The 22,959-nt window shown below is 44.9% G+C and overlaps 2 long non-coding RNA genes across 2 annotated transcripts; both read left to right on the top strand.

Moving 5' to 3' along the window:
- Window positions 1-397: 397 nt before the first annotated feature.
- On the top strand, window positions 398-17,636 carry LOC146180323 (uncharacterized). Its single transcript, XR_014700835.1, has 3 exons — window positions 398-532; window positions 890-996; window positions 17,087-17,636. It is a non-coding gene; the product is annotated as an uncharacterized LOC146180323 (long non-coding RNA).
- LOC146180324 (uncharacterized) lies at window positions 1,561-8,931 on the top strand. The gene is made up of 3 exons (XR_014700834.1): window positions 1,561-2,151; window positions 7,499-7,549; window positions 8,103-8,931. It is a non-coding gene; the product is annotated as an uncharacterized LOC146180324 (long non-coding RNA).
- Window positions 17,637-22,959: the final 5,323 nt, after the last annotated feature.

Here is a 22,959-nt window from a genome sequence, read left to right as displayed (position 1 = left end):
TTCCACCGCCGGTTTATTCACCCGGCCACTGGTATCTCTAAACCCCAGAGCTTCAGGAACAGTGATTGCGTCTGCATCAACTTCCGTCTGCATTATATGGATGGATGGATGGAATATAGGAGCGTCCCATTTGAAACGGGGTGGTAGCAGTAGCTATCATGCTCATTTTTCTCCCTATATATGACCTGCCGGTCGCCACCGCGCGATCTTGGTAAGCTGCGCATGCGCGAGAAGAAAGAAGGTAGGTGAGGAGGATCTGTTTGTAATCTGGCGGATGTGACGTAATAAATTGCTTATTTTTGTTTTTTTGCTTGCGTGTACTCTCGTACCCAGACGCTTTTTTTATCGCCGCCTCCGCACCCGCAGGACCAGGTGCTTTTTTTTTTTTTTTTTTTTCCTTTTCAATTTTGGCGCGCAGTGGTACAAGCAAGCGGGAGGCTTGTTCGCGCCGTGTTTCAGATTGACCAGACTGGAATGTATTCTGCAAAATAGACTGGGCGGCACCCATCCTTGCAAGTTTCTTCAGACTTTCGTAAGTACAGCGAAAATGCAGCGCAAAACACTTACGGTGGCATCCCGTACTTTCCTCGCCAACTTAGGAGAGCTCATGGCGCCGCTCTTTTCACGTTACAGCTTGTCTGGAAAGTTTTTCTGCATCGATGCGTTATTGCTAAGTGATCTCAATTCTTTTTGCGGCATCTTGCTGTGAGTCGGTGGCTTCAAGTGAAGCGTAGAGGATCTACGAAGCTCTTTTCCGTGCGCCAGGAAGCAGTCCCTTCAATATCAGTGCTTCGATCGGTCGCCGGCGACTCATTTTCGAGTGCGCCTCCGTTTTGCTCCCGAATAGCCCTGTCTTAGCAAGAGCAACCATTTCTATTTTTTGTTTCAGTGTGTGCCGAAATACTCTTGCTGCACAGCGATTTTGGGATCTTTGCTACGTCGCAGCTTCTGCTCATGGGCTCTCCTGCACCATGAATGCCTTGTGCCTCATGAAAGGTGGGTACAAAATGTGTGCTGGCAAAAACAGGTTGCTCCACAAGAGCGCTACTATATGAAATCGAAGTGACCTTATTTATGAAGCTGGCACTGGGCATGCATTTCGGTCAGCACCGTGACAGCCAAAGCAGTAGAAAAGGGTGAGGGGGGTGGGGGTGCCAGTACATATCTGCCGGACTGTTCTGACCACTAGATAGGACTAACCCGGTCATACGACTACATTTTAGCTAAGCTACATTTTAGCTAAGCGTGATAATATTAATGACATTTTTGCATCAACTCTAGGTGAATTCAAATTCTGTTTCTAGTTATGACTGTATATTGTCTTGTGCACCATACAAGGTAATTGCTGTTGATGGGCACGGTAAAAAAAAATTTTTTCAATGTTCACCAGCAAATCTACTCAGTGACAGTGCTATTTCTGTGGCCATTGTATAGATCCTTTTTGTATTCCTGACTAGAGCGGGTGAAATCGCTTCTTTCAGCTGTAGCGCGTTAACAAAATAAATGCTGGTGCATATTTTCCAGTAGCTGTCAAATACAGTGAGAGAGCATTCAGGTGCACAAGGTGGGACTAGGCTGAACCAGTCTGTTCCATATAGAGATACTAGTGCCCACGTAGGCCTGTCATGGTAGAAAATAGAATTGTATAATTGCTCGAAGAGCTTTCCAGTAGCATGCTTTGATGGGCTAGCTGGCACACCACTGCAGTGTGGTTTGGCTGTGCGAACAGGCCAAGGACGAAAGGAACGCACATGGAAATGCCAAGTTTGTTTTATCATTTCTTCATCTCCGTGTTTCTTTGGTTTACACTGCCAAATCATATTCACGCTTTCCTATATGTTATCTTGCAAACAGCAAATGCACTGCTAACACTAGGGGCAAATTTTATTTGCTCTTTTTGGTTGAGGCCAATTTATTTTACTGATAGAACATTAAATGTTTCCATGTGAGTGCCATGTGACAGCTACTAGCATTATACTTTCATTCTGTGTTGCAGCGGGATCATTAATGTCTTACCTTTCCCAGGAGCCGGCATTTATTGCATTGTTCCGATTTCCAGGCCCTTCCCTGTTTGGTGCATGTGCTGAAACAGGAATCCCTTGGAGGCGATTTGCAGCTTTTGTTCATCATCTTGATTCCGTCCCCACATAGGTAATAGCCACTGCGGTGGCACAGGATTAGGGTGCTCAATTGTTAAACCCAAGGACACAGGATGAAATCCTGGTTGCAGCAGTCCCTTTACAATGGAGGTGAAAAGCAATGCCGTGAACTGTGCGATGTTGACACACTTTTAAAGTTAAAGACAAGGTTGTTGAAATTTCTGGAGGCCTTCACTAAAGCATGTATCTATGTCCCAATGTGGAAACAGTCTGTCCGGGCAATGGACAGGGAGAAAATCCAATGAGGTCATTGAGAGCATATTTACCACGGTAGCAGGGGTGAATTTAGGTGCCTACCCTGTTGGGGGGGGGGGGGCACAGCTAGTATTATTGCGACATATCTGTAGTGCTTCCTGATATATAATTTTTTACATAGTGGCCATGCAGACCAGTTGGTGCAAACCTAACTTGCTGGACATGGACATGGGAAGCCAAGGACATGGGAACTCAATACAAAGAAGTACATGGGACAACACTGTTTGGTCTGAGACCCATTTCCAAAGCATTTCACCCCAAAAGAGCCAAGCATCAGGTCAGGGGAAATCCTGTACCAGTTGGAAAACTGTTGAGTACCTGGCGGCACCTGGAATCAAACCTGGTACCTTCTGAATGCGCAGCATTTCTTTTTCTTGTGTTCCCGTGTCTTTGGCTGGTCCAATATGTTAGATTTAAGTTTAGTACAATACCCCAAGAAAACAAAAATGACAAAATATTTTTGGTCAGTACATAATCTAATTGCCCACTGTTCTTTTAGTTTTCATGGCATTGTTTGTCTATAAAATATATATCCATGAAATTTGTTGCCGCTTAACTAAATTTTTGCAGAGCTAAACACAAAATTTCACCGATCCAGTTTTTGTGTGTGTGTGAGTGTGTTCAGGTAAAGACTATCAGTGTTACAGAAACATTGTTCTACATGCTAGTTTAACATATTTGACAATGGCTAAGTTTCAGAAATAAAAAGCACAGCTATGAGGTTCCTGAAAATTTTCAGACAGCTCGTCCCAGTGTATATTATTTTTTTTTAAGAACATTGGTGAGTATGCTGAGCACTGATGTCTTCTTGCAATGAAATTTTTTCTAGCTTGGTCAGTTCTTTCAAGAACAAACTTAGTATTATACTTTAACCATAATCATCACGGAATGACACGGATCTGGTGTGTGAATCCACCCCAAGTGCTCTGTAAAAAAAAAAAAAGACGAAAATGTACTGCATACACCACTGCATACACAGTGTATACATACAGTGCATACATACAGTGTATGCAGTATGTGTACTGCATACACATACTGCATACACTGAATTCAGAAAGGCCTTTGACCAAGGCCTTTCTGAATTCATGAACGATCATTAAGCTTTTTTAAGGTCTTCCAAAGCCACGTTGAGCACCATTAGAACGAGAACCCGAGGAAAGGCTACTACCCCACCAAGACATGATGGCCTTGTGACAGAATCTGCCTCACATTCAGGAGGTACCAGTTTCGATCCTGGTGCTGGTGGGTACAAGATTTCTCCCGGCCTGATTCTGGGCTCTTCTGGGATAAGATGCTTGGGAAAGGTATTCTAGTTCACTTCAGGAAAAGGGTCATGAACCAAAATTCACGATTCGTTCCACCATTAGACAACCCTAAGTCCGCTTCGTGCAGCAGAAGCCCATATGCAGTTCCTTTTTCCTCCTTTCCTAAGCCATGAGCCCTGGTAAGCCAAGCACCAGGCTGGGCCATAGCTGGTACACATTTGAGAAAATTGGGAGTGGAAGTCGAACCCACCACATTGCTGTAATGTGGTGGGTTCGGCTTGTAAATTATACTTCTTGTGGACTGGCGGTGGCTTTGACACAATATTTTGATTAAGGAGAGGTGGACGATTATTAGGTTATGTATTTCATGCACAATGCATACCTTATAGTACTTCAATGTTGCAGCATGCATAAATGTTAATTTTGGCAGTCTTGGGCTCCACTACGGCATTATGGAATTCAATAGCTAGGCTGCTGTGCGTTTCTCGACCTTCTGATGTTCGAAATAAATTTCACATGTTCCACCTCCAGTTGTATTAGCACGAACTTCGGCGGTGATGCAGGCATTGCGAAATCAGGGGGTAGACGAGTCGTACGTGAAAGTGCTGCAAGATATATTTAGTGGGTGCACAGCAATCATAGTTCTGCATAAAAAAGTAACAAAATTCCCATACAGAAAGGTGTTAGACAAGGAAACACGCTCTCCCCAGTACTATTCACAGCTTGCTTAGAGGAAGTATTCAGAGACTTGGAATGGGAGCAGTTAGGGATCAGGGTAGATGGAGAATACCTCAGTAATCTGCAATTTGCTGATGACATTGCCTTGCTAAGTAACTCGGGGAATGAACTGCAAATAATGATTGATGACTTAGACAGGAAAAGTAGAAAGGTAGGCTTAAAAATCAATATGCAGAAGACTAAGGTAATGTTCAACAGCCTCGGGAAGGAACAGCAGTTTACATTAGGTAGCGAAATACTGGAAGTAGTAGGCGAATATGTCTACATAGGACAGGTAGTAACCGCAGACCCGGACCATGGAAAGGAAATAACAAGAATAAGATTGGGATGGAGCGCATTTGGCAAGCACTCGCAGATTATAACTAGCAGCTTATTGGTATCACTCAAGAGGAAAGTATGCAACAGTTGCATCTTACCTGTACTCACCTATGGGGCTGAAACGTGGAGGCTAACCAAGAGGGTTCTACTTAAGTTGAGGATAACTCAGAGGGCTATGGAACGAAAAATGGTAGGGGTAACATTAAGAGATGGGAAGCGTGCAGAGTGGGTCAGAGAAATAACTCAAGTTACCGACATTCTAGTGGAAATTAAGAAGAAGAAATGGACATGGGCAGGACATGTAATGCGAAGAGAGGATAACCGATGGTCGCTTAGGGTAACAAACTGGATTCCAAGGGAAGGAAAGCGTAGCAGGGGACAGCGGATGAGGTTGAGAAGTTCGCAGGGGTCAAGTGGATGGGAGAGGCCTTCGCCCTGCAGTGGGTATAGTCAGGCTGATGATGAAACACAGAAGCCACCTCCTACACTATCTGATGATGGGAAAGTGAGTCTATCGACAAGACAGTATAAAAATAACCTTAGTGTACATGAATGAACCAACAGGATATCGAAAACTTCCATGAGCCGCATAAAAAACTAAGATACATCCAATAAAAACATGCAGCACTTAAAATGCAGGGTTGAAGTATTGCTCCAAAATCACAAGTACCACTACGGCCCACCACGGAAGCAATAGCAGTGGTGCCTTGTCACAAACAGCCCACTTGCGTTATAGGGTTCCTTCAGCGCATAGACAGTGACTGAACTGGAAAGCGGTGAAAGCACATGGATGCAAAGAAAATATGAGTAGCCATTAGAATGCCATGACGCCATCTCAAAATAAAACTAAAATGCCAGTGACGCATGCTACAGTGTCTGAAGCATCGTGATTGGTTATATCACGGCCGCAGAAAGTTGTCACTGAGTATGGCAAACTTTTGTGGATAGTCGGGGCATTTTGGCACAGCATGGCGCAAATTTCACGCTTAATGCACAGCTTGGTGCAGAAATATGTAGCCGTATCAAAATATGCAATTGGTGCAGCTGTTGCACCCCTGTGTGCTGTCCGCTCATCATTCTTGGATATTCAGGCACCAAGCCGCTTCTGCTCTTTGAGGCCTGGGAGAGGTCTGGTGTCTTTGCCTTTTTAACTGCTTGGAGCACGACAGATTTTATTAACCCTATTAAGTATGCCCACTCTTTTCAGCCTTCCATTAATAGCCTGGTACGCAGATTTAGGGTGTCTTTGGCAGGCGCACCTCCTGCATATCCTCCAAAACCTCTAGCAGTCTCTCCACTGCTTTGAAGCTCCGTTCGATCGATAGCCTTTGTCCTGCGAAGCTCCCTAGAAATTAAATACTGAAACCAAATACTGTGGGAAGTCTCGACACTGACAAGAAAGAAAAAGTAAGGGGAACAAAGGACTCCTTTGCGGCGCGACGGAGTCCTGTATTTTTTCTTCATTGTGCATGATCATCCTTTATAGATTTATCGCTGTCATACCTGCTTAAGTGCTTCCGCACTAACTTGGAACCAACATGGCGGCCCACCAAGCCTGACTGCCGTTTTTAGCCAAAATAGGGAACCCTAGCATGAGATGTCACCACCCTAAGCCGGGCGCCGCGGCGCAACATCCTCTGAATTCGGCGCCATCTATTAGTGTTGTGAGAAAGTGTCTGCTGTCCCATATTGCCTCCGAGATCATCCCCACGCTTGCGGGGGTGATCTCTGAGGCCATGCTTCCCGCCCTTCCTCGCAAACATCTCCTCGCCTTCGACTGTCTTTTGACCGAGCCGCTTTTTTAAAAGAGCGAGAATGAGTGGCGACTCACTGAGCGGCCACTCTTTTGGAGAGCAGTCGCTTAGTGAGCAGTGGTTCTTTTGGAGAGCCGCTGGTTCAGTGAGCCATCGGGAACCGTGAGCAGCGTTTCTTTTGGAGTGCTGTTAGGAACCGTTCTGCCAGAGTTAGGTCTTCTGTTTGCTGCTACTTTAGCGCCATCTATTAGCAGTACGAGAAAGCAACTCCAGTGGTCAGGCACAGGTGGATTGGGCCGGCATATAAAGAAAAGAAAAAAGTGTGCTGTCTGCACAATCCTTCGCACGTAGTTGGTCGGCTGCTTCGGCGCCGTGTCGAGGCTCCGCGCCGGCGACCTGGCAGCCGCAATGTGTGTATGCTTCGGGTGGTCGCCGCTGTTTTTGTGCGTCTTTTGTTTTGCTTTCAATAATTGCTATGTATAGTTTTCTCAAGCTGCATTACAACAGGGCGAATGTGGAATGCATGGCCCCTTCCGCAGCCAGCCCAGCAGAAAAAAAATATCTAGTTCAGTCATGAACAGCACTGACTGCAGCGCGTCGTGTGCTCAAAACGGGAACAGATGCTTTATGAAAATTAAAACCACACTTCACAGCATGAATGGCGAGCGATTCGGCTTGAAGTAGATACAGAATGAATGAATTAAATACGGTCGGTGTATGTATGTGGCGGCAAAAACAGGAAGGTTGAACAAGTTTGGGTTAGGGGACCGGGCCAGAAACCTGTTGCCAGGAATAAAGGAAGCAGTGGGAGAAGCCGGGGCGCTGAGAGCTGTGGGCATTGAGAAAAACTGTCGCAAAGTTGAACAGGATTATAGGAATATACGAAAAACGAATCAGCTAGAGAAAGCATGTGGGGGGAGGGGGGATTTAGAAAGTGAAAAAGGACTAAAGCGGACTCGAGCTACAAAGCGCACACTGCATTAAAAAAAATGATGCATTTATACTTCAGGCTCCTCCTGAGTTCACTGTCTCCGGGAATATAAGAGGGACCTCGAATCAGGTGATCTGCTTTCTTTATATTTATAATTCACTATCTATATCTGTCTACATTGTCACTATCAGTATTTATTAACAGTCAGTCCACAAGAGATTTTGGGCTAGAGATTGATGGCCCGAAGTATTTATTAAGGATAATTCTCAGTGTGTTTAATGATGGCCAATGTTATTCAGATAATTTTGAAACGATAGGGTACCAAAAGAACGAAGTCCTCTCTTGGACTTCGTGTACATAAAGTGGACATAAAGAGTAAGAATCGAGCCTAAAAAAATATGGATGTTGCTGTTTACTGAGATTTTGTAGTCACCATTAGGGGAGATAGGATGGACACACAAATATTTCCACGCTTTCGTTAAGTTTCGGGAGGTCGAATGGGTGCGTATCAGTGAACGAGAGAGAGGCAGAGTTGGCTTTCTCTCTCCCCAATAGACCACTGTTCGCTCCTGAGCGACCCAGGCTTAAGTAAGCCGGTGAACCGTTCAAATGAGCCGGCTCACTTCAGTAAGCTGAGCCGTTCTGAGCCGCTTTGCTGATCTCTAGGTCGTCGTCTCTTCAGCTCACTGTTCCTGAGTCTGCGTCGCTTGGATGGTAGCTATTGGAAGGTACTCTTGAGAAGATAAAGGTGGCAAACACCTGCCACATGGCGGCTGCGACGAGGCACTGGCTGGATTCCCAGGATGTTTTACCCAGCACCTCCACCAAATGTAGCGGATGAAATGGGTTTAATACAGGTCAACGTTTGAATAATGAAGGCTGCTTGCAAACGGCCCAAAGCCCAGAACAGTCTGCACGCATCTCTCTCTTCCTCGAACTCCTCAGTAAGCACTTCCTCATTTTGAAAGTAAAAATGGGGTATTTCACATATAAACCTCTGGCACCCATTGCATTGACTTATGCTTTAGTCCACTTCAGCAGATCATAATGGTTGCGGAGCACTGCAAGTTTCATTTTCAACCGTCAAAATGTGGAGCACATGCAGTCGAACCCTGCAAAGGAATTTTTTTTTTTGTTCCCGCGAGAATTTCACTCTTGCAAAAGTTGACAAATGAGTAAATATTAGCAATTGGCAATTAAGCTATAAGTTGTGATGGCTCAAAAAGTGAGCATGAAAACGGCGAATACGCACTTGTCAGCATCCACAACCAGGCCGTGCTGTTGGAGGTGCTGTAAACTGCACGCAGGTAGTTCTCGTTATCTATAGACATATTGCTGACTGTGTTCGCATACATCAATGATCGATGTATGCGAACACAGCTGGGAGGCCTCTTGTGACCTTAGCAATGAACTGCTGAAAGGTTTGAGTTGGGTTCTGAAGTCCAAAGGGCATCCACACATACTCTAACAGCCCAAACGCAGTTGTGATGGCTGCTTTAGTATGCTGGCAAACACAGTGGGTATCTGGTGATGTGCCTAGCCAGGTCCACTTTGTTAAAAATGGTGCAGCCATTCAGATGTGATGTGAAGCAGTGGATAGCTGTCGTGGACAGTCTTGGCATTCAACACTTCATAGTCACCGCACGGACGCCAATCACTTGGTTCTTTTTTTGGATATGAGATGGAATGAAGCCCATGCGCTGGATGATGGGTGTATAATGTCGAGTTGCATCATGATTGAACTCCCGTTTAGCAGGTGACCACCAAACAAGAGGTGTGATCGTGCTGGTGGTGGTGGTCACACCATATGCTTTGGTGGCTGAGTGAGATTTAAACGCTTTGCCAGTTACTGAAATCACACCGGGATGTTCTCAAAGGAGGTGATGGTATCAGCATGCCGATGCCGGTGGGGACAAGGTTAGACTCGACGCCAGATATAGATAGCCGAGTGAAGCTGTCTGTCGGGCTGCATGCTGAATGAAGCCCAAGTGAAAGTACGATAAGAAATATGCGCTGATGATTGGGTCAACATCAGCAATGACGAACACTCATCAAAATGTGTGGCAGGGTACCAAGTTGAGGGTGAGGGAGCGAAGTCTATATGTCACTATGGTCGAAGGGATGGCAGCCCGTTGCGATTGCCCCGCCAGCTAGGCAAGATGGCTTTTTTTTTTAAGGATCACGCTGACCTCTGCACCATTGTTGACAAGGAACGGATTATGACAGGTCTTGTCAATTACCACAAAAGGACCCCGCCGGGGTGGCGCAGTGGTTACGGCACTCGACTACTGTTCCCAAGGACGCGGGATCGACTCCCGGCCTCGGCGGCCGCTTTTCGATCGAGGCGAAAAGGAAGGAAGGAAGGCCCGTGTGCTGTGCGATGTCAGTGCACGTTAAAGAATCCCAGGTGCTCGAAATTTCCGGAGTCCTCCACTACGGCGTCTCTCATAGCCTGAGTTGCTTTGGGACGTTAAACCCCACAAACCAAACCACGAAAGGTGGCCGCATTGGGGAGCCACGAGTTGCCATTAATGGTCTTGAGGGGTTTTTCCCAACCACGAGACATGCACTTAGTGGCAGGATGTAGGAATTGCCAGTCATACCAGCAGTGTTAAGTTATGGCTCTTTGTGCGCGATGGAAAGTGGTGACTGGAATATGGTGAATGGTCTCTTGGGACAGGCTCCTGAGTGTGTCAACTGAGGTAGTAAGCTCATCAGTACAGGCCTCGAGGCAGGAAATTGCCGAGTCTGCCAGTGGTGAGACAGCTGTGGCTTGCTGGAAGGCCACCTCATGAACCTGGTTGGTCAGCTCCATGGTTGTATCACTGGCCGCTGGGAAGGCAAGATGCAGATGCTTGGGCATCAGCAAGAGCTGAAGAAGAACTCTCGAAGCAGCAGAACATGGGTGGTGAGTCCTCACCGAGGAGCTGCCAAATCCGGTGAAGCAGTTGTGAAAGGCGACAGTCGTCAAGGTCCACCAGTAAGGAGCTGCTGTAGGTGAGAGCGTTCTTACGCCATAGTTCTCTCGGGTACTTTGGTCTTGAGGTGCTGATGAGGGCATCTCCCATGAGTTTATAAGAATATCCTGCAGGTCACTGATCATGTCAGGAGAGAGCGCAGATACGACATGATTGTACTAGATCACCTTGTGAGGTGATGCAGTCAGTAGAGATGTGCACGGGCCGAAATTCTGAGCCCGAGCTAGCTTGGAATCTGTGTTACAGACCAGAGTCTGGCATGGCAACGTGTTCAGACTTAAAGGGCCCACGAAGAGCTATTTACGAAAACTAGAAAACGCACTCTAGATATAGGTATCCTATCAGTCCTCTTTGCAACACACAAATATTTTTGCTAGTGTCAGTAATACCGAAAATATTGGCGACTGAAATGGCGCTCGTCTTCTGCACGCTTAACCTGACGCACGCCGCCACGGAAGAAAAAAAAAAAATGGAAACAAGCTGAGACGGCACCCCACCACGTTCCATTCTGCCCGGATCACCTGGGAGCATCCAGTGAGCGGGCACAACCAGCAAGCCCCGATGGAGGTTTGCGCGGGGGAACATGTCGCCCTAATCAGTTGAGAGCTTTAACCAGGAGCACTTTTTAAAAATTAGTTGTCAATTGTCTCCACGCAAAGTGTTTAAATTTGACTCAAATACTCACAAAGACCATCTCTATAAATTTCTTTCACTAGAATATTAGAGCAAATATTGTTTAATGGCCCTTTAAGGCCCTGGTCTGGCCCAGAATGATACAGAAAGAAATAATTTCCAAATAATGAGTTGACCTTGAAATGCTCAGTTGTCGCGTTTAAGATTGAAATTTGTAGAATATATAGAGGCACAGCACAACATAGAATTATATTAATTTTTTTATATTATTACGCAAGAACAATTTATGCATTGATGAATGCTTAAGACATTTGTGGCACTCCTGGATTGTGAATCCAGCAACGCTGAAGTTCTTTTTACTGCTGTAACTTGTGGCTGCAATGAATAATGTGTTCTTAGCAAGAAAGGAAAGATTTAGGTACATGGTTTCCTCACTTCACCAAAAACACGCGGCCTCTGAGCAAGGGGTTGATTCTGTGGCCAAGTACTCAGTAAGCTTATCTTGCTCACTGCGTGTCTTTCATGGCACCGACAAGGTCGTGGACCGCAGATGCTTTGACTAGGTGCTATGGCCCATTTCTACTGAGGCTTGTTGAGGCCTGGCACAACAGATGTGGAAGAGCTGACAGCATACCGCGAATCTGGAAACTGATACCTAAACATCTGCCGAAGAGGAAGAGACAAAAGTCAAAATTCGATAGCCCACAAGCAGCCCTTCTGCTTGGTCGTTGACAGCTAGCAAAGATCTGTTCATGCCAGGGGTGTGTGGTGTAAAGGTGCATAAACATCTGTATAGAGAATTCACACACTCTTGTGTGGGAAGGATGCTGCAAAATACTGCTGTATTGTGATGCCTAGCACACCACAACCATATTCGTGCCTTTAAAAAAGTTGTGAATACTCTGGATTGGTGTGTCCGGCCTGGCCCCGCCCAAGCTTGAGGCACAGAGCTTCTGAGCGGCCAGAGTACGAGCTTTTGGGCTAAACCGAGCCTTCGCACACCTCTAACGTTAAGGGCCGAGTTGTGCATCAATCTGGAGAAACCACATTTGCGGGTTCTGGGGTCAGAAGGGTGAAAGGCAAAATTGCAATGATGAAACGTTCTGCGAGAGTAAGGGCGGCTCTGTAGAGCAGGTGCCGGCTTCAGTCATCCTCTAGTCCTAGGCAATCAGTTGTAGATGTGGTGCTCTAGGTCGCAGGGAAATATAAGCTTCCCACACATTTTAAGGCATAACCAAACTACTGAGCTGTGGCAGCACGTGCCTCCGGCCCAGTATATTCTTTGTTGTCCTCCTCTTGTGCAGCTGCGCTTAAGGCACAGCCAAAGAAGGATGCTGCAAGGGTAGCTTTTCTAACCAATTGTTCCAGTTTATTTTTTCTGATATTTTATGTTGAGCTTCTGTACTCTGTGAAATTTCTGGAACTCAGCGGAGAGTACTATAACTGTCGCAGCATTCAACAAATTCTTTTATTACAGTTCTGTATTCTCTGCATGAACAAGACAAATTTATATAAAAAAAAGGAAATGAATACATAACTCCTCAGGGCTGTTTCTTGGACTAGTTAGTGGGGTTTACTCATTTTGGTGAGGTCTGAAGTGCAAAACAGACAGTGACGTGAAAGAAACACAGGGCAAAGTGCTAACTTGCAAATGAATACTGAGCTCATAAAAATATTGGGGGAAGGGGGGGGGGGGACTTAAACTCTTCCTTTAAGGCCATGGCATGCCAGCGTTAATGGCGCCAGTTGCCGGTTTTCCTTGTGGACCTTCGTGTAGACACACTTTGCCACTCACTTGTTCAGAAGCTTTTAACTTGCGGCTGCATTGTCCCATACATAGTCGCAAGATACCACATTATAAAACCACCGCAACAAAGATCTAAAGCACCATTTTAACCAAGCCACACAAAGGTATCTTCGTGGCCTAGGGGTCCTGAAGGGCTGGATTCCGATTTCACCCTTCCATGTCACACCTGTGTTGGCAGCGCCTACCAATTCGGCCATGCCACGTCTCATGCCATCACACAACTCAATGACTAGCCATGCATGACCATGTCGTCTGCCAGCTACCACTTGCCAGAGCCATGCCCATGATTTTTTGCTCATAATGCGGACAATGGCTTTTCTGGGGGACGAAGCCTTTAATGGTGCTGAATGGGAGAACTAGGGTTGGAACACTTTCATCCAGCGATAGAACTAGTGCAGTTTCTTAGCACCAAGAACAGCCAAGGGCAGTCCAGGCTGCACTTCAAACACAAGTTTGAAGGACGTCGCCTGACATCAAAAACACTGCATAATTGCTGTTTCACCCCTTTTAGCAGAACATTTTCGAGAACACTGCAGGATCTGCACTGGAGAAATGCGTAAGCATGCTCATTGCTGTGTTGTCCGCAAGATGTGTCAGCGGGATTCCGCGAGTAACAGATACTGCGCCTTTCCTTTCCTGTAAACCAATTATAGAAGGGTGGTGAACTGTGATGCGTTCAATGGAACACTGGTTGTGTTCAACAAGAGGCATGCGATGTACCGTGTGCAGCAGCAATGCTCAGGCTTTCGCAAGATCAAAAAACAGCGCGGCTACTTGGGACAAACAGAGAGGAGAATAACGGACAAGCGCTTGTCCGTTATTCTCCTCTCTGTTTGTCCCAAGTAGCCGCGCTGTTTTTTGATCTTGCAGTGCACCAACTAGCTCAGATTTCCGTTCTTCAGGCTTTCGCATTTCTCCACTGCAGATCCTGCAGCGCTCTCGGAATTTTTCAGATTGCAATTGGCTGATTACCTCTCTTTACACACTTTCTAACCATTCCTACCATTTGTGCACGCAAATCATGCCCTTTCCCGCTCGTTCACGTTTCAAACATTTCAAATTTCCCGCCACTGGAAGTTAGTACCACGTGACCCGTTTGGATGTTGCCATTACCCCTCTAATTAATTACCTAGTTAACCCACATGCATCAAATTATTTACCCAGCAAGATTTTTTGGCCCATTCTTTTTCTTATAACTTGTTTCGTTCAAATGTAATTGTGATGACAATTCTGGTGACATGAAACTGCCGACATACCTACATAATGCTGACGCATTAAAATGGCAGTGACAAAGCATTACTGCACTGTGCAGTCATACCTATTTGACACATGGTGCCTCTGTTGCCACAGAGGACATGGGCTCAACTTCAATGTCTTAGCCGTGAGAAGCTGAGGAAATGGAGGTTAGCATTTCATTTACAATCATGCCAGTCACAATACTGCGGTCTGGCTAGCGGTGGTGATCTTTCAAGGGGCAGAACATGCACACCCTCTCTTGGCATGCTACTGCACTGCTCCTCACTACTTGGCATCTCTGCTCCCGTCCGCCTAACGCAATGAACTATACGAGTACTGATGCGACAGCATTTGCTGACCGAGAAGAATGTCAGGCATTCGGCGTCAGTGTCCATGCGAAGCCTTCGCCTACTAACTGTGGCAGGTGGTGTTAAGAGGTATTTCCCGCCCTCCATTTATGGGAGAGGAGGGAGATATTTGGACACGAAAGATTTAGCAAAGTTGAACCAAAAGCCACGACGAATAGAAATAGAATATAATCGGGATTGGAATAATTGGAGAGTGAAAAAACGATGGAATTAAAATTGGATTGGTTGAAACGTTCCAAATTGACTGGCTATGAGGGACGCTGTAGTGGAGGGATGCAGATAATTATGACTAAGTGAGGTTCTTGAATGTATGTACTCTGAAATCTCACAGCACGTGGGCACCTTGCATTTTGTCTCTATTGTAACATGGCAAGGGTCGAAGCCGGGTTTCCAGGCTCTGTAGTCAAGCACCCAATGACCAAGCCACCACAGTGCACAATGAGAGTAGTAATACATTGGTGAGTGAATTTCGTCTGCAGTCAGTCGAACTAACCGTCCTTAAATTTGTTTTTCCTACAACAAAACTTCCTATGAAAATGCTCTTTATGAACCGTTCCCAGCACTCAGGGGTGTCAGGCATTGCCCCTAGTATGTGGGCCATTCACTTCTGATCTCTTCAGTAGGCACTCCAATCCTGAGTGACCCTAGTTCATTGCTGCAAAGTGGTGGCTGCACAGGATATTGGTGGCTGCAGGAGACAGGATAAAATGGAAAAAGGTCCAATTGACTTATTTTCAGTAATGCTACTGCACATGTGCGAAGCCTTCTTCTCTATTTCTACATAGTAGGGCAGCAGTTCACTGCGTGTGCGAAAACCATAAAAGATGTCTGCTGGGTCATTGACGCTACAAACTGTTGCGCAATAATTACATGCATTGCTAGCATGTACTTGGCCCTCAGGACCACATACATTTTCCCTGCCCGCTATTGCAACAAACGAAAAGACGCTGCCAGGTTTGCCTTCTAAGAGATCAAGTGCCGCTTGGAAAATAAACCCACCCTACTATTGTGAAAGAATTTCTGCAGAAAATATGTGAGGGAGCCTCGGTAACCCGCCCTGCCAAACATACCTTGCCTGACGTCTGCAAGAAGAGGCGCGACTGGAAAAAGGTCTATAGCAGAGCTACATTGCATGTGCTTAACAAAGTTGTTTGCTGGGTTAACTAGTATAGCATCCTAAAATTTGAAAGTGCTTGGAAAGACAAGGACAAGAGAAGTGGACGAGACAAAAGCGTTTTTCCTTGTCTTTCTGAGCACTTTCACATTGTAAGTCTGCAAGTGCTGTTGTGTATAGCAATAAATTTGGTTATTCATAATTTGTCTGTTTTTTATTCTTTTGTTGGCTATTCATGACAAGCTTACAGAGGGGTATTTACATGACCTCACACGTGCCGTTTTATTGCCCAGAAGATAGCTTTTGCTAAGAAATCCGGAGTAAATTGTGGTGAGCCGATGAGACATGCATAGCAGTTTTTTGCAACGCTCCATGAACAGCAAATTGGTGGCCACTGTGATGTTGGTGAATAGACCAAACGTGCACGCACAGTTTTATGTAATGTAAACCAAGGATTAAAAAAGAAAAAGGCTGAGCACTGCAGCTTACTGAAACCGACAACATATTATTCGTCTTCGTGTAGTTCTGTTTGGAGTATTCCTTATATTTTATCTAATTCGTTAATTAGTTGAGATTAATTATTCTATTTTTTTTTATATTCAGTTTAGGCCCAAGTACCCTTAAGTTTTAGAGGGGGTTCAAGTACAAATGACCCAGTTTTTTCTACTAACATACTTCCTGCATGATTGTTTTTTCCAGCATTTAAACAAAGTGCGCAAATATGAAAGGAAAAGAAAATACCACATGACTACGGTCTTGCTTTGCTAAAGTTTGAATTATCCGAATTCAGGTTTTATCTTGCATGAAAGATGACGGAATCCTCTTCATGAGTATGTGGCTTCCGCCCACACTGAGAATTCGGAAAGCCCGTCTTTTTTTTTTTTTTTTTTTTTTTCCGAATCAATGAAGCATACACGCCCACTGTTTCAAAGTGAGCAGCCACCGCCACTGTCAGCCAACTCTGACAAAGCTTTTATCGAGCTGTCCCACTGACAAAATTTGGCAATGGCAAACACAATGATAATCCCCAAATTTGGTCCAAACCACCCTCAAAATTTGACTTCGTCCGATTTGGACCAAAACCGACGTTCAGGCTTATTCAGCTATGTCAAGCATGATGGTGACTTTCAAATTTAGTCCAGGCCACTCTCTGCTGAAGCTGGATTCAGTTTATTGACAGGCACACTGGACAGCACTCAAAATATTGTTATGTCACTAGTGAGATCATGTATGTAACAATACAATAAAACAAGGTGAGCGCTTGTTAAAGAACAGAGAGCACGTGCAATTAAAAAAATCATAGACTTTTTCCTGAGACGTGGTTACGTGGTTACAGGGATGATGACAGTGTTTCACCGCAAGAGATTCCTTCAGCCGTTTTTATGCAATTTCAGTGCCAAATTAAAATAAATCCTCAATTCTTGGATATTGTAGTGCTCGATCTATACTAAATCAGACATTTTTTTTTTACACCATAATCTAATTTAATACATATTGTTACATTTTGGTCCATGTTTTGTCCCTTTACAGGTCCAATGGGCACATTCAAGTGCAAGGCCCTTAGTAACAATTGTGCAGCAATAGTACCTTGTAGCTGTGCACTATCAGACATAAAGGGCCAGTTCTGGAAGGCCTTTTTGGTGTCCATGGGATCGAAACATGTTATAGTCCTGTGCATTGTTGATAAATTCAGCCTAGCCCCACCATCCACTGGTTGTCCTGGTTAGATGACTTGGTAGACAAACTGCCCCACATGAGTAACAGTCCAGGGTTCACTCCTTGGACCACGTCAAATTTTTCACTACTGAAGCTTCTGGAAAACTTATATAGCTTTTCTTTTTACCTGTATGGCTGCACTTATATGGGTGCTAATGAGTAAGTAGCCTCTATTTGAAGTCTACTTTATCTTGTTTCCACTAAGTATACATTTGACTGATCTAGCAGCCAATGCGTGGTACTGCTTTCTTTGATACACATCGCATAATTCAGCACTCTGCCTGAGATGAGCAGTGCACCTGCTGCTAATCATATTGCTGTAACGCATGTAGCTCAGCCAGAATGTTCTCCTCAGTTGAGCAAACCAACCGTTTTTTGGTCTGAGCATTTCATCAATTAAAATAATTAGTGGACAACACACTTTGAAACAAAATTATCTTTATTATTTCAATCAGTAAGCTACTATCATTTGCTTACCATGCATGAAACATTTTGTAGATTTTGAACTGTATACTCACCACAAGATGAGTTGAAACGGTTCCGACTGATAACAGCTACAAGTGAATGGCATCCATCCTTCCACCAGTGTTCTTGTGATCTGCAAGGCTCCTGAAGTGAGAGCTGCATGGGCCACAATCTCCACATGAAGTCTTGTATCAAGGCATTTCTAGAACAAAAGAGTTTATTCTAGTAATGTCGATAGGCAGTTCATTGAAAGGTTTTGCAGACAGCTGCCAAGGAGGAGCTTCAGTTTCTTGGGGTGTATTACCATTTTGCTTTTGTTCATGAACTTGCCGCAGAATACATATCTTTATCTGCCAACAGAACTTTTTTATTTATGTACTTTGTTCTTTTCAAGGCTGAAGCAGTACAAGAAAGATAAGGCTGCAAAATAGATTGATTCTTGTGGTAAAGTATGTGAAGTAAATGAAATAGGCTTCTGCCACAGCAAAAGCCTTCCACCTAGTAAACAATCTATTTCACTCCGGCAATGTAGTGCAAAGAGCGACGTGTCAAAGAACGCGAACTAAAGAAAACTAAGCACTGTTAAAGCTGATCACACCATCGATCACTTCAAATCTTGCGTGCACGTTTCTGTACGGTCCTGTCGTTTTTCAGAGAATAACTGGCACTTTTTACATCGGAAACAATAAATTACTTTCTTCCTGCCGATACATTCCGAACATGCTTTTAGTGCGCTCGCCCAAGTTCTGTACTTGCTCCCACGCATTGACATTATAAATGGCACTGAACCATTTTAACCTCGCAGAAGCCGCTGAAATCATTGTACTCTCCTAAGCTCGTTTCCGATGCACGGACATTTTTTAAATAGGAGCGAACTTACCAAGATTAGGTGAATTGCGCGTATCGGTCGGTGGTCTCGGTTCGCCGACGTTCCAAGTGTACGACAACAATGTTTTAGCACAGCGTTTAAGGGTCTGGTTGCCGACTTATAAAAACTGGGAAAGCATATGACAACCACAGCGGTAAAGAGGAAATGTAACAGCATAATAACAGCGCATATTTCTGCCTCTAACGCCGTACGTTAAATGCTTCAAGCACAGCGCCATGAAGAAAAATGCAAAAGCGAATGCAGCGCCACTACTGGAAATTACAATTGCAACTTCATGGAAAATATTAGTAACAGAAAAAAGTTCCCTTCTGAATGACATCTAACGACATGACTTCAACATTTAGAACTGTATTCTTGATGAGAAAGCTGAGTATGTTGCATCCTAAAGAGAAAAAAAAAAAATGATTGGTAAGTGCCGCCATCTGCACCGCTCGCAAATGCAGGTTCGGCGCCCTATTTGAAATAATTATTTTAAACGAGCGCATCGCAGATAGACCTCGCAAGGGCCGCTTTGCTCCATCGAAGCATTTGACGCACGACATGTAGCAGTGATCGCAAGGCACATCCGCGCAGACCTGTGAGGAACCAGTGCAAATGTGAAGATATTCCCTTGCTCCTTTTTCTTCTCGCAAGCAATATTCCAAGCACAAATAGAAGTGACTATGAAAATACTTTGCCGAGCCCAAAAGGAAGAATACACTGACGCTGAGCAGTCCCATTACGAATCCAACTGGATTGACATGTTGGAAAACAAGTGGCTGATTTGAGCCTGGCAGTTTTGTTGATGTGCTCAACTGACAGCAAGCAGCCTAACTACTGGCATCAACTAGAGCACAACTCACCCTTGACGATTTTTTACTTTTTACAGTGACTCATGCTATACAGATATTTTATAAATACAGATATTTTATAACTAAACAAAGCGGCCCAAGCATACAAACAAGCGATAGTTTGTTTTGTCTCGCACTCTTATTTTTTCCTTCATGCATGAGCGCCCACACACTAGGAGGATGAAAATCCTGCAGGTTATGCACCTGTATGGATATGAACGAGGAATGACCAATGATGCAGCATTTGTCCAAACAAAGGCACATAATGCTCTTGAAGAGCGTATAGAAACTCTCAAATTGAAATCTTATACTACAATCCTTCTTTTTTTTCTGGATGAACACAACGCTTATAAAATATGTTCTGTAATGCAAGCACCTTTCCTGTCATCAGCAGGACATCCGCAGCTATGCATCTAAAACTTGCCGCCACTGTGGGGAAGCAATATGAAATGCAACAGTAAGATGCACTGCTTTGATCTAGCAATCTTTTTCCGCCTCAAATGTGAATTCAGTGTACTCACCACGTTTACAACTATTACAAGGTCCTTACTACCCATCCGGTTAGCCCCTGAATTTAAATCTCCAAAATGAGAGGGCATGTGCTGCACTTAACATATTTGCTAAATATGCACTCAGGCACAACAAAACACAATGCCTTTCAGGTCTTGCAGACATGCGTTATGTTCATCTGTCAAGAAATGTCTAAATACTTGCGTGTCTAGAGAAACAAGCCCCTATTTCACAAAAACTGGGGCAACTAAAAAATGTTAGGAACTCACACAAGCCGCACAGTTTCATGCTTGCAGAATAGCAGCTATGTTTTTCTACCAAGCACATATATGACCAACTGCTTATTTCTGTTATCTGAAACTGCTTCCCCAACAAAATCTTGGCTCTTCAGTAAAACTTCCCATCATGTCAGAAAAGAAAGAAATGAAGCACCATACAACACTTCCTAGCTGCGCCATAGAACTGAGCAGTGTCCGCTTTTATTTTTTTGGTAAAGTTGTTTTTCTTTTTTAGATACGAAATGGCTGCGCTATTCCAAGTTTGACATTGTGTCCACTCCTATCTTTGTCCAGGTTGGATCGACAGTATGTATAAATCAATAAATAAAAAATGAAGCTAGTGTGACTCGATGAAAATAATGCTCGGCACTTTCTGCACATAGGAAAGTACAAAACACTAGCCATGCAACAATGACTAACATCTCACAAGTAGGTTTCCATGGATATTGTGTACGTTTTTATGTAGGGGTGTCTTGCACTTTTTTTTTTAGGTGAAGAGGATGCGATAGTGTGCAACAGCAAAGAAAAAAAAAATGGCAAGAGCATAGCCGAACAGGTTCCTCATCATCATCCTAACCAGCCTGACTACACCCACTGCAGGATAAAAGTCTCCTTTAATTCTCTTGTAAGGAGGAAGATGAGCATGCAGGAAGCTCAATGTCGGCAGCCACAGCCAGTTTGCTCAAAGTGGGAGACAAATCATCAAACTGCATGGGAGAAGTTCTAATTAGGCATTAACGCAGATGATGATGATGATGGTGCCATGGTCAGAGAGAAAATCAAAACCTGAAATGGTGTCACAGCAGCACGACGAGAGAACAAATTCTATGGTACATAATGAGCTGTGAATGGTGGCCCTGGCCGTGCAGGCAGTCAAAGGCGAAAGACACTGTGCATTACGATGTGAGAAGCGAAAGATCAGATAATGTTGTCCACACTTTTATTAGCTTGTGCAGTTTCCTACACATCACAGATACAGTAGCCCTAGTATCAACAAGGAACGGCCCTACATTTGTTGACGTATTCGCAGTTCTTGCCTCAGGCAGTAACTAGTTTTCCTGGGGCAGAGATGCAGCAAAGAAACCGAGTGGCATTATGAGGATGGAGGCGAGTAGGCAGGTGGTGAGTGGAGGTGTCAAAGTTGTCTGCAGGACAGACGTGGCCAAGGCTCAGGGGCGCGTAAAGGCAGGCACATCTGCAGGTGGCGACAATGACTCACAATGTGACCAGAAACTCTGCACGCATAACAAATAAGAAGGCTGTCATATACAGTCGTGCCTCGTTAATATGGACACTTTGGTTTCCGACCAAAACTGTCCATAAAGCGAGTCATCCATAATAACGAGTCATGAATAAAAACAAAAAGGATTTTATTGAGAAAAGAGAATTGGAATTAACGACTGCTTTTGTACATAACGGTGTGCACTGGACTCAAAATTCCACAGAACACCGGCAATTTTGAGTGCATTATCCTTGTCATTGTTGTCTTAAAAAATTTTAGTGCAGTCTGAAGCGACTCGCTTACCATGACACCCGTGATGTTGGGCTTTGTGTTGGTCGAACTTTCGAGCACGAACTCCTCACTGGCCGATGAATCAGCGTCTGATTCTCTACTCACCGCCACTTCCAAAATGGCCTCTTCACTGAGCAAAGTAGCCGCTAAGTAGCTGCTTGAGAATCTCCTGAGGCGAGGAAACAGCTGAGCCCTCGCAGCTTGGATTGACTGAGATGGCTTTTGCCGCTTGTATTCACAGATTTCTTCGTGTCTACGTTCAGCTCTGTTCTTTTGCGTTTAACTCCCGCCTTGCCAAAAGCCAGACTCAAGTTGGGGCTACTTTTTTGCCTAGTTAACCTTTCCGCCTTTCCGTACTGATTCTTTATTTTTTTGCCTTGTACTGTTTCTGTAAGGAAGCAAGGGAGTCAAGTTGGCAAGCTGCTATGCAGAGGGCTATCGAACATCCTATCTTCTTGGCGCCGTTTTTATGTGTTCCCATAAAACAAACACTGCAAGCTGAAGTACAGTTTAGAACGTCGGCTAGCCGACTACGACGGGCTCAGACCTTGTCAAGGCCGCATCGTTGACTCAAAGCGAAGCCGACATACGGACCGCCTAGTGTGCAAAGTTTGTCAGTTCGGCAGCGCAACAGGGACGAAAACGAGGAGCATGAGAGGGAAGTGCGTCCAGGACCAGACGACCGGTCCCGGTTGCGTGTTCGTACGTCGCCTTTCTTTTGTCGCCCTACTTTGTGAGTGTGTCTTAACTCTCACCGAAAAGCGTTAACGGCTTCATGGAACACACATTGCGCTTTGGGAAAGAAAACTTCAGTTCCCACCGCCACTGTAGGCACTTGTGTTTCTTCCTGTCATTTCTTTCTTACGCTTTTACTGGCCTCTCTGTTCACGTTCAGCAGAATTTATTGCAACCACATGTTGCTGTTTTCCCGACTGCGGCGGCACTTCCGCTGCACCCAGAAATCTCCTGGTTCCCCCCTTTCGGGGTCTTTCTTACGCTGACCCTCGGTTTTCTGTGTACGTTCCGCTCCGCTCTTGCGCTCCCCCCCCCCCCCTCCCCCCTCCTTTAGTATGGCGACACGCAGGCTTTGGTTCTTTCCAACCCCACAGGACTCGTTCAGGCATCCCGCCGTATCGGCTGTCGCGTAGGTTCGTGGGCGGCGCGCCCTTCTTTAACTTGCGTTCGGACTACTCTTTTTTTCA

Source organism: Amblyomma maculatum, chromosome 9 (assembly GCF_055883805.1).
Source record: "Amblyomma maculatum isolate TAMU_Amacu chromosome 9, ASM5588380v1, whole genome shotgun sequence".
NCBI lineage: Eukaryota > Metazoa > Arthropoda > Arachnida > Ixodida > Ixodidae > Amblyomma > Amblyomma maculatum.
Note: the sequence above shows the minus strand (reverse complement) of the source record. Positions and strands in the feature narration are given on the sequence as shown.